The sequence below is a fragment of the Octopus sinensis genome, linkage group LG22 (assembly GCF_006345805.1).
Source record: "Octopus sinensis linkage group LG22, ASM634580v1, whole genome shotgun sequence".
Classification (NCBI taxonomy): Eukaryota; Metazoa; Mollusca; class Cephalopoda; order Octopoda; family Octopodidae; genus Octopus; species Octopus sinensis.
This window is the reverse complement of record NC_043018.1, coordinates 4043510-4053509: the sequence shown is the minus strand read 5'-3', so window position 1 is coordinate 4053509 and position 10000 is coordinate 4043510. Positions and strand designations below refer to the sequence as shown.

The following is a 10000-nucleotide window of genomic DNA, read 5'->3' as shown; positions in this document are numbered from 1 at the left end:
AGATTGCTTTATTTTGCCCCCACCAACTGTAGCTTTGCCATAATATGATGGGTTGGTTGAAACAATTATATACCAAAGGAACATCTTTTTTTTTTGGTGAAATTATCTTGTGACAAAATTTCACATACAGCGTACTTTCCTACAGAAAAATTTCCTATGCAGCGAACTTTCCTACAGCCCAAAATCCTGAGGCAAATTTGCCTGCAGCAAAAATATTTGCAGCAAACTTTCCAGATATGCTGTCATGATATGTAACTGTCGGATTTTAATGAAAACTACATGAGAAGAAAATTCACATCCAAAACTTTCAAATGATATATAATTTTCCATTGAAACGATTTATTTTGACATGAAAATGATAAAGCAAACAATGTGTTTTTTCATGTTTAAACTGTGCTTGTCTCCATTGTACAGCGCTCTAATGGCCACAGTTTCACTTAGCTTTTCAATTATTTTTTTTAAATAATGAATTTATTTTGATAAGTATCATTACGAATATGGTGCTTGAAACAAATTAACATGAAATTTTGATGGGAGGTTTCAATTTAGATCTCTTAGAACCAGAGACAGTCTCAGACAGGTTGGTCACAAAACAGTTAAAAAAGGGTAAATGTAACTGCTGATGTCCATCCCTATATTCATTAAAAAAATTGGGCAACAATGAAAGCAGACAAATAGGGAAATGTGTTTTTGCAAAAGAAACAGTTGAAAATTTTCCAAATCAAAAAACAGAAATGAATGATAGAAGGGATTAAAGATTTCTTCCTTACATTAGAGTACTTCCTCGTTTCCTTTAAAATGAATGTAAATAAGGTTAGTATGATACTCATCCTATCATGTATTTCAGGACAGGCTAACTGATGCAATATCATGCTATATTGTGTCATATAAATTGAGAGTGAATGAAGTCAAGGGATTGGAATATAACGAAAAAAAAAAAAAATGAATTCAGGGTTTTACAAGAACAGAAAGTTGATGTTACCAGTTCATTAAAAAGGCAAAATTTACCAATGCCTACAAAAACATTCATTATAAAGACAAAATATTAGAATTTTATTAAGCTTTAAAGTTTCTAGCATTTTTGTTTTGTTACTGAACAGATATTTTTATAAACTTTCTATTGCCTTCCTTTTATTTTTTTTATATATGAGCAACAGAACTGGTTGCTTTTTTTCTCTTCTAAATTGCTTTCTATGATATTTTCATTCTAAATGCCTATTCTTATCTGCTTTCCTGTTTTCTGTTGAACTATAATCATAACTTGCTGTGTGTGAAATGCTTTATGCAATAGCTAAAGTGCTTTTGTCATATCTATTTCTTTATTGCCCACAGGGAGGCTAAACATAGAGAGGACAAACAAGGACAGACAAAGAGATTAAGTTGATTACATCGGCCCCAGTGTTTAACTGGTACTTATTTAATTGACCCCGAAAGGATGAAAGGCAAAGTCGACCCGATGGAATTTGAACTCAGAATGTAATGGCAGATGAAATATCGCTAAGCATTTTGCCTGGCATGCTAACAATTCTGCCAGCTCACCACCCTTTAATTTTGTCATATTATTGAATTTATTTATATTTTCATAGTAAATGATTGCTCTTCTTGTATATATTTGTGAGTTAAACTTTATATTTTTCTATTTATTATTAAAAAAAGATTTTTGTTACATGTTTTTGTTTGTATGTCTTTTCCTGTTATACTGTAGCTACATGTATCAATAAACATTACATACTTAAATGCACTAAGAATTCTTTTTTTATATTCTCTGCTGAAATCACAAGGAGTGAAGAGTTTTACATGCTTGTGGGCCTTATATGCCATCAAATACAAGTAAATGATATCAAAACAATAGGTTTTAATTTATCAATATTAATGTATGAATGAGCACTTATTTATGCATAGGTTTGCATGTGCATGAATGTGTTGTGGTAATATGGTTGTGACAGAGTGCATGTGTACAGTGGTGGTGTGGTGTTGTGAAGGAGCTGATAGCTGAAAGTAGCAAAGAAAACCTCTATCATACACCATACTATCAAATTAGATCTAGGAAATTTAGTTTCTCCATCTTATATTAATGAAGAAAGTGAGATGTTAGAGAAAGATAAATGATGCTTGCAATATTGTTACTCACACATTTATATGACGGTCACAAAAAAAAAACGAAAAACAAAAGAAATCCCTGCTTTAGAACTATTTTCAGATTCCTTTGAGGATAACAACTGGAATTCAACAGCACTAGTATATTATAGAATCCACTAAAGTAGTTTCTTTCTTCTGCTAGCTGGAATCAATTAATAAATTTTAAGGGTGTGGTTTACATAGTCAACAAATCTGAGATTCCATGATTATCTAGTTCATTTGAGTAACAAGCAAAGCTATTCCAAATCCTTAAATCCCCCCCCCCTCTCTCTCTCCACAAGCAGACAAGAGACTTTACAATGATTATCAAAGAAAAACTACAGCAGCAGTTGAAATTCCAAGAAGCAAGCCATATACTTCAAATGAGCCACATAAAATAAATTGCTGTCATAATTACTGATCACAGTAAAAGACAAACTTCAGCAAGTTTTAATATTTTGTATTTAATAAGCATTAAAAAAAAAATTAATATCTTTTACTTCAGTTTTGATACTGACTTCCTGCTGAGACTGCTTTAGATTGATTCTGTGATAACACACCACTTACAAAGTGTTCATTTTTAAATGAAAAATCTTCCATTGTAATTTTATGTAAAAACATTTTTACAAAGTTCTGTTCAAAATACTAACATTGTAACAATTTGTTGTTAGTTTAATTAGTTTACTAAATCCCAAATTACTTTTAAAATCATTCAATTCATAGCAATAATGTATTTCTTTAAAAATAGTGTCATGAATGAGTTAAACACTTAACTTAAATCAAAATACAAAAATATTTTCAAGTCTACAAATTCAAACTTTAATCATATTTCTAGTGTAAGACATTGACATTGCACTTTGGAAGTAATCGAGAGTTTGGTGGGATATACAAAAATAACTTTACAATTCCTTATTAACCTTTTGTTTGGAATGTATCTAAAGATTTTTGCATTAAAATATTGTGGAAAGTCTAATTTAAGCCTTCTGTTACATGAAGAATTTATTAAGAATAACTGTCATTATTAAGCTGTTATTTGGAACATAAATTAACATCAAATATTGATGGAAGGTTTTTTTTTTTAGATCACTTTATCACAGAACAAGGGGTAGTCTTGGACAGGACATTATTAAAAAGGTTAAACACGTAAACTTTAAAACAAGAAATAGGGACCTCAGATGGGTTGGTACTTAAGAGTTATACAAATATTACAAAAGGTTTAGTAGTCATTTCTTAAAAATTTTTATTCAAATAAACAAGCTAAATATTTCTTAATGGCAACAAATAGAGACAATAAATCACATTTATTGATTACATCATTAGATAACATTAACACATGATTATTACAGTAATGCCAAAGCTAAGAAAGTAGATGAATGACAGTTTACATTGAAAGAAGCTAAGTATGACTAATAGCAGTAATATCATGCCAGCCTGCAAAAGCAGCTAACATCCTTAATAGACAAACATTAAGTGGCAGTGTTATACTTAAAATAGGCCAAGGAATAAGAAGTCTAAGAATAAATATATTAGAAATGGTAAAGTAAAATTTTACATAAGCAACAGCTTTCTTTTTGTTGTTGTTTTCCTATTGCTCACATCTGCAATATCAAAATAGACTGCAGTGTACTGGATCTGATCCCAGTTTTCAAAGTGCTAACTGGTGGAAGGGAGATACCACTTCATATAGAAGGGAAGTCAATCTAACACAGATTTGCCAAAGTAAAGAATTTGAGTGCAGTGCTGAAAATTAGTACAATGCTGGTCACTAACATTGACTGTACCACACTGTACCTAGAGAGGAACTATGTCTCATGGTAGGGCATATCGACAGCTAGATGGACTGAACTGTGCAGTATATCAATTTTAGCGTACCAGAGCTATCTGCACTGTGTTACAATACTTTAGTATTGTAACACAGTTACAAAATTGAGACAAACCAGATCATAATTTCACAAATATTTGGCTGCAGTAAAATATATTGGAGACCTGATAACAACTAGACATGTGACTGATGAGCCATGATTCAATATTAAACTGCCAAAAAATTTAATGTACCACAAAACATTTTTTAAAGCAGCTTGTCACTAATGTGAAACATTTAGTAAGTTCTGTAGTACTTGAACCATCTACCCTTCTGTTGGTAAGTTGCCCCTCATCCCACTTAATGATCCTACCAGCTGCATGTTTCCAGAAACAAAAGAAAATACATAAAAAAAGATGGTGGGTGGGAATGTAAAATAAATGAAGGAATCAATGACAACCTAAAAAAAAAACAGAAAGAGATTAATTTGAATTTCAGTTTCGACTTGGGTTGTGGTTGTTCTGTTTAAATAAGATAGCTGCCACAATAAACACAAAGTTCAATAGTTTAAGAGGTCAATTATCAGTAAAATCCTAACAAAGTCATTTATAATTAACTCACCAACTAAAAACTTATGGTTAACTTCGTTAATTACGTAAAGTGAAGAGAACAATACAGATATTTGTTTGTAGAATTTTAATCCTTGAAGAATAGAAATATTTTCAAATATGAAGAATTATTAACAATAGTTTATGGAAGTCTCTATACCAGTGCTAGCCAACATTATTTGTCATGGAACCCTGATATCATTATCATCCCTGTTTAATGTCCATTTTCCATGCTAGCATGGGTTGGATGGTTCGACAGGAGTTGGCCAGCCAGAGAGCTGTCCAGACTCCAGTTGTCTGTTTTGACATGTCACTGGCATGGGATTTACATGACTTTTTAAAAGATTGTGGAACCCATGCCTATACATTATATACAGCCCCTACTCCTCATCCACAAACTTAAATAAAACATTAAACGAGTCAAAAACTGCTTTAGTGAGAGAATTAAAAATAATAAGCTTTTATAATATGAATAATAGCTTATAAGAATAAATTGTTAAAATTCTAATTTTGGCACAAGGCCAGCAATTTTCAGGAGAGTGGGAAGTACCAGGGCTCAACTGGTACTTTATTTCACAACCCTGAAAGAATGAAAGTTAAAGTTCCCTTTGGCAAAATTTGAACTCAGAATCTAAAAACCCAAAAGAAATGCCACTTGGCATTTTGTCTGATATGCTAATGATTCAGCCAGTTCACAGCCATAATAATAATAATAATAATAGTTTCAAATTTTAGAATAAAGCCAGCAGCTTTGAGAGAAGTGGGATTAGTAGATGCCATTGATTCTAGCACTTGACTGGTGCTTTATTTTACTGAGCCTGGAGAGATGAAAAGCAAAGTTGACTCCAGTAGAATTTAAATTCAGATGGTAACAAGTCAGAAGAAATATCGCTAGGCATTTTGTCTGTTGAAAAATAATAACGAAGGTCACTCCCATTGATTTTGATGTACGAGTGTATGAAGGAAAGGATTAAAAAATAGAAACAAAAAAAGGTTAAAAATACAAGAAGCTGCATCCATTTGCAATGGATACATGAATGTAATTTGAATCCAGGTATGGATTTTGCAGTGAACTCACAATGGGGACAATGATAACTTCCATTTTGCCAGGGATTGGACAAATGTATCTGTTGGCTGCAGGATGTAATTCTTTGATTGTTCTGTTTCTTCAACTCAAATTGTTTCAAATGAATCATGAAATATTACGCCATTCAGATAAATCTAAGCAATAACTTTGCCAAGATGTTAAATTAAGCTGTGGAGATTTTACTGATTATTTCAACATATCCTTATACAAAGGGAAGAGCCTTTCTTTGCTGCAGACTCCTACTTGTTGGTCATACAAAAGAATTTTCAGAATGCGATCATTTTGCATTTGAACAACATGTCCTGCCCAACTGCACAGAATTCTCAGCTGCATGCTTTTGATATCAGAGCTATCACATTTTTCTAAACTTTTGACATTTGATATCTAATCTTGCCATTTGTTAGTTTCTATCTATCTTCCTATTATTATGAACTTGTATTTTCTGCCTCTATTCTTTTGACTCTTAGCATTTAAACTGACCATATCCAGCCAAAATATTCTATCTGCTTTATGTCCAAATTGACCAGATCTTACCCTTATACCTATTCTACAATGCTATTCTAAATCATATTCACATCATGAAAATCTTGAAGCCACAAAATTATGCATGATTAATTTAAAACAATGTGAATAAATAAGCATTGCATTTGACAATAATTTGAATGCTAAAGGGTTAGATTCACCTTCCACTACTAGCATATCACTACTTCCTATTAAAGTAATACCTCATTCTAGAATAGATCACAACTATAATGTTGGCTCCCGGTAGTCAGCAGGGAAATGAATTGTCTGCACACTTATTCTTGAAACAGCTCTAAGACACTATCTATACATTTCTTTTTCCTGCCTTGTTATCTCATCTTGAATTCTACCTATGATGGCCAGCTTTACCCATTAATTTGAATATGTATAACTATTTTAGGAGTATTCTCCTAAAATCATCATCATTTAAACGGACGCTAAATGATGATGATTTTAGGAGAATACTGGCATTTACCATAATCATTCCTCAATTGATCTTTTATTGTGCCGACAGCACATGTGAAAGGTTTTCAGGTGTCTTTATGTCTGTTGTAGGGAATCCATGCTTCTGTTAGAGAAGAAAAAGAAAAACTACTCAAAAGTGAAACCTCATATATCTCCAAAAACTAAAGTACAACTTCAAATGACAAATTCCTCTCCTTCCTGTACCATACACACTTATCCAAAATTGACAAAGTGGATTGATAGAAACTTGTTGGATGGCTGGTACCTATAATTAAAAAAGTCAGCCTTGTCTAAGACTGTCACACTGATTCTGCTTGATAATTTCATTGAGAAACATGTGGGCCAGTGGAATACTCAGCCACATCCATACTAAGTCAATGATCAGGTAGTTCAGTTGATCAAAACAAGATCGTCAAAATTAGCAGAAATGCATCTACTTATACAACACACTTTAAGTCACAAGCCAATGGGGGAACTTTTATATAGTCACTCCATCTGCTAGAAATAGCAACCAAATCTACCTAAAATATCATCTCAAGAAAGTCAAAGACATATTAGATAATGTAGTCCTAGTTAACCTAAAAAAAAGATGGAATGATGTTGGCTGGTGTTCATTACAGATTTACTTGATTAGAGTTGACCTAAGAACATTTGTATTTTTAGCAGGACTTGAACTCACCACATGGTGGATTATCAAGCCACAGCTTGATCAGATGTGCAACCAAGTTATTGTCCAGTCAGTGGTTGATGTTCACATGACAGCTTCTTTAAAGTGTTATAGAAGGTCCACTGAACATAGTCAATAAATAGAGACCTTTTCAGTGCCAACTCCAGTATGTCCTTGGTCACAGTATGAAATACACACTCTTAGTCATCCTAACATACTTAACCAATATGCAATTGTGGAAGATAATGAAGCAGTGCATGTATATTCATTCCTTGTGTTTAATCCAGCCCCAGTGGTAAATTTTGATATCCAGTTATTTTGCATATTGCATTAGATTTCTTTCATCATGCTGATGCTACATGTATATATTTTTAATGCATGACCAACATCGTATGACCTGAGCAGCAACAATAAACCAGGTTTAACTGTTTGCCTTCTGCAAATTAACCAATAACTCATTCCAACAACACTGCTACAATAAATCCAAGCAACAGATTCATTTATAATATTTTCATTGTAAATCACTGCACTTCTCATTGGTTTCCCCTCATATTTTCCCCCCTCTACTGGCAGCTTGAAAAACCTTTTCTTTTATAGTTAAACTTCCTTTCATTTTCTCTTGTAAATGACATTATTATTATCAAGATTTTTCCTGCTGCTTTGTTGTATGTTTTATAAGTTTTTGTTTGCTTTGTCAGCCTTAACTCTAATCCTTCTTAAATTAATTCTTAGCCATTCTGAACTTCAAATAACAAAAACAATGTTTGTTTGTTTGTTTTTTTTTCTTATGTAATCATATGAAGTTGCTTGGTGAGCCCTAAGTTAACATTTAGAGAAAAAAAATTAGATTAACTCCTGACATTTTATGAAATCTCATTTCAACAATAAACAAATAAAATATAAATTTAAATTTCAGACCTAGGTAAGTGGTTGAGTATTCCATTCCACATTCATGTAAGTTCAATCTTATTGCAAGTATCTTGTCCAAATGTCTACTACCTAACCCTCAGGTCAACTTAAGGTGAAACATGAGGGACATGGAAGCCTGTCTTATGCAGAGAGACAGACAAACAAATAAATAAATAGACAGATCTATGCATGCATGCATACACACATATACATACATATATGTATGCATAAATACATGCAGGCCAGGAAAGGATGGCAAAATTGGTAGAGCATCAAGCACAAAATATTTCTGATATTCATATTTACTTAGATCCCTTTATGTTCAGGTTGACTTACTCTCAGAAAGGATCAACAAAATTAGATTGAGAAAAAATGTTAAGGTCGAAATAATGAATTGAAACTCTTAAAAGTGTGACCCCAGCATGGCCACTGTCTAACAACAGAAATCAGTCAGAAAGAATGTGGTTATTTTCAGACTCAATTACACAGGACTTGAATTTTTTTGTTTGATACACCAATTTGGTGTATCAAACAAAAAAATTCAAGTCCTGTGTAATTGATGATGATGATACTTGTTAAATGATGATGATGATACTTGTCATATACGTTGGTTTTGTTTCTCACTTTAAAGGTAAATGATTCTGATGGAAGCAAACACGATATTGAATACTTCTCCATCGTACATCTATGACCCCCATTTCTTTTTTTTAAAGTAAAGATAAATACTTTTTAATTGTGATAATGAAACAAGGGGTTTAGTCCTTGCTGCCAAAATTAATTTCTCTTGCAAAAGAGAGGGTGGCATTTTTTTCTGTTTCTCAATATTTGATTAGAAGAGAGAATATGTTGCTACCAAAAACGTTAAAACTTTACTAACTTCGTCGATCTGTCTCTGAACCAGGATTTTAATTTCATTTGATAGACACTTTGCTATCATTTACAGGAGAATTACAAACATGGCATATGAAGATAATTTATTTTAAAAGAATTTGTATGAGTACATTTCCAGAAATGTTTTCCTTGCACACTAATCCCCACCTCCACACACCTGCCCGTATATGCATGTGGATACACATGGACGAAGTCCCATTTTGGAAGTATGTTTAAGTTTTTATTATTTTGGAATGAAGAACACAAACATAAGTGCTGAACCAGTGACTAAACTTGGGGATTAATCCAATGAATTGACAGCAAGGTATGTAAGAAGTACTTTTCTGAAACAAAATTTTTGTGTATGGTCCTGTCACGTGTGCATTCACACCAACACTTTCACACAAAGGTTGGTTGCTGAAAAACATAATTGTGACTGGATAAAAAATTTGGGAAATATTTACAATAACACTATATTCACTAAATACTAATCCTAACTGTAACCCTATACCATAAATTCACTTACAGCAGGGCCAGTGCTAAGCTCCTGCAACCCCTGCAGTCACAGGGGTCCTCCATGAAGAACTAGAATTACTATAATGAATTACTTGATGTTACACACAACATATGTAATTTTCAGAAGAAAAAAAACAGTAAGGTTTCTAAATAACGAAAGGTCTTCATATGGACACATGCCCAGTGAAAACTTATTACATTGATTAAGTCATTCATTCATTCAGTCCTTTAAGCAATATACACTGTAGGATATCTTTCAATTTATACGATAAACTTTGTAAATTTTAAAGTTCAATATTCCAGTAACATAAGTTAGAGATATGGACAGGAGTTATTCAAATAATTATTCACAGAATGGACCAAATAAAATTAGCTAGAGTATGCTTAAATATTTCATATTTAAATCCAATGTGACTATTTCTACTTGGATAGGGATT

General features: G+C 32.5%; 1 protein-coding gene and 1 long non-coding RNA gene across 8 annotated transcripts in view; both read right to left on the bottom strand.

Annotated features, from left to right (window-relative positions):
- Nucleotides 1-10000, bottom strand: part of LOC115223141 (DENN domain-containing protein 1B) — a 222531-nt gene that overhangs the window by 186314 nt on the left and 26217 nt on the right. The gene's annotated exons all lie outside the window — the stretch shown is intronic.
- Nucleotides 1-10000, bottom strand: part of LOC118767495 — a 21213-nt gene that overhangs the window by 10251 nt on the left and 962 nt on the right. The window contains exon 2 of the long non-coding RNA XR_005003417.1: nucleotides 6447-6450. This is a non-coding gene — a long non-coding RNA (uncharacterized LOC118767495). The remainder of the gene's footprint in view (nucleotides 1-6446; nucleotides 6451-10000) is intronic.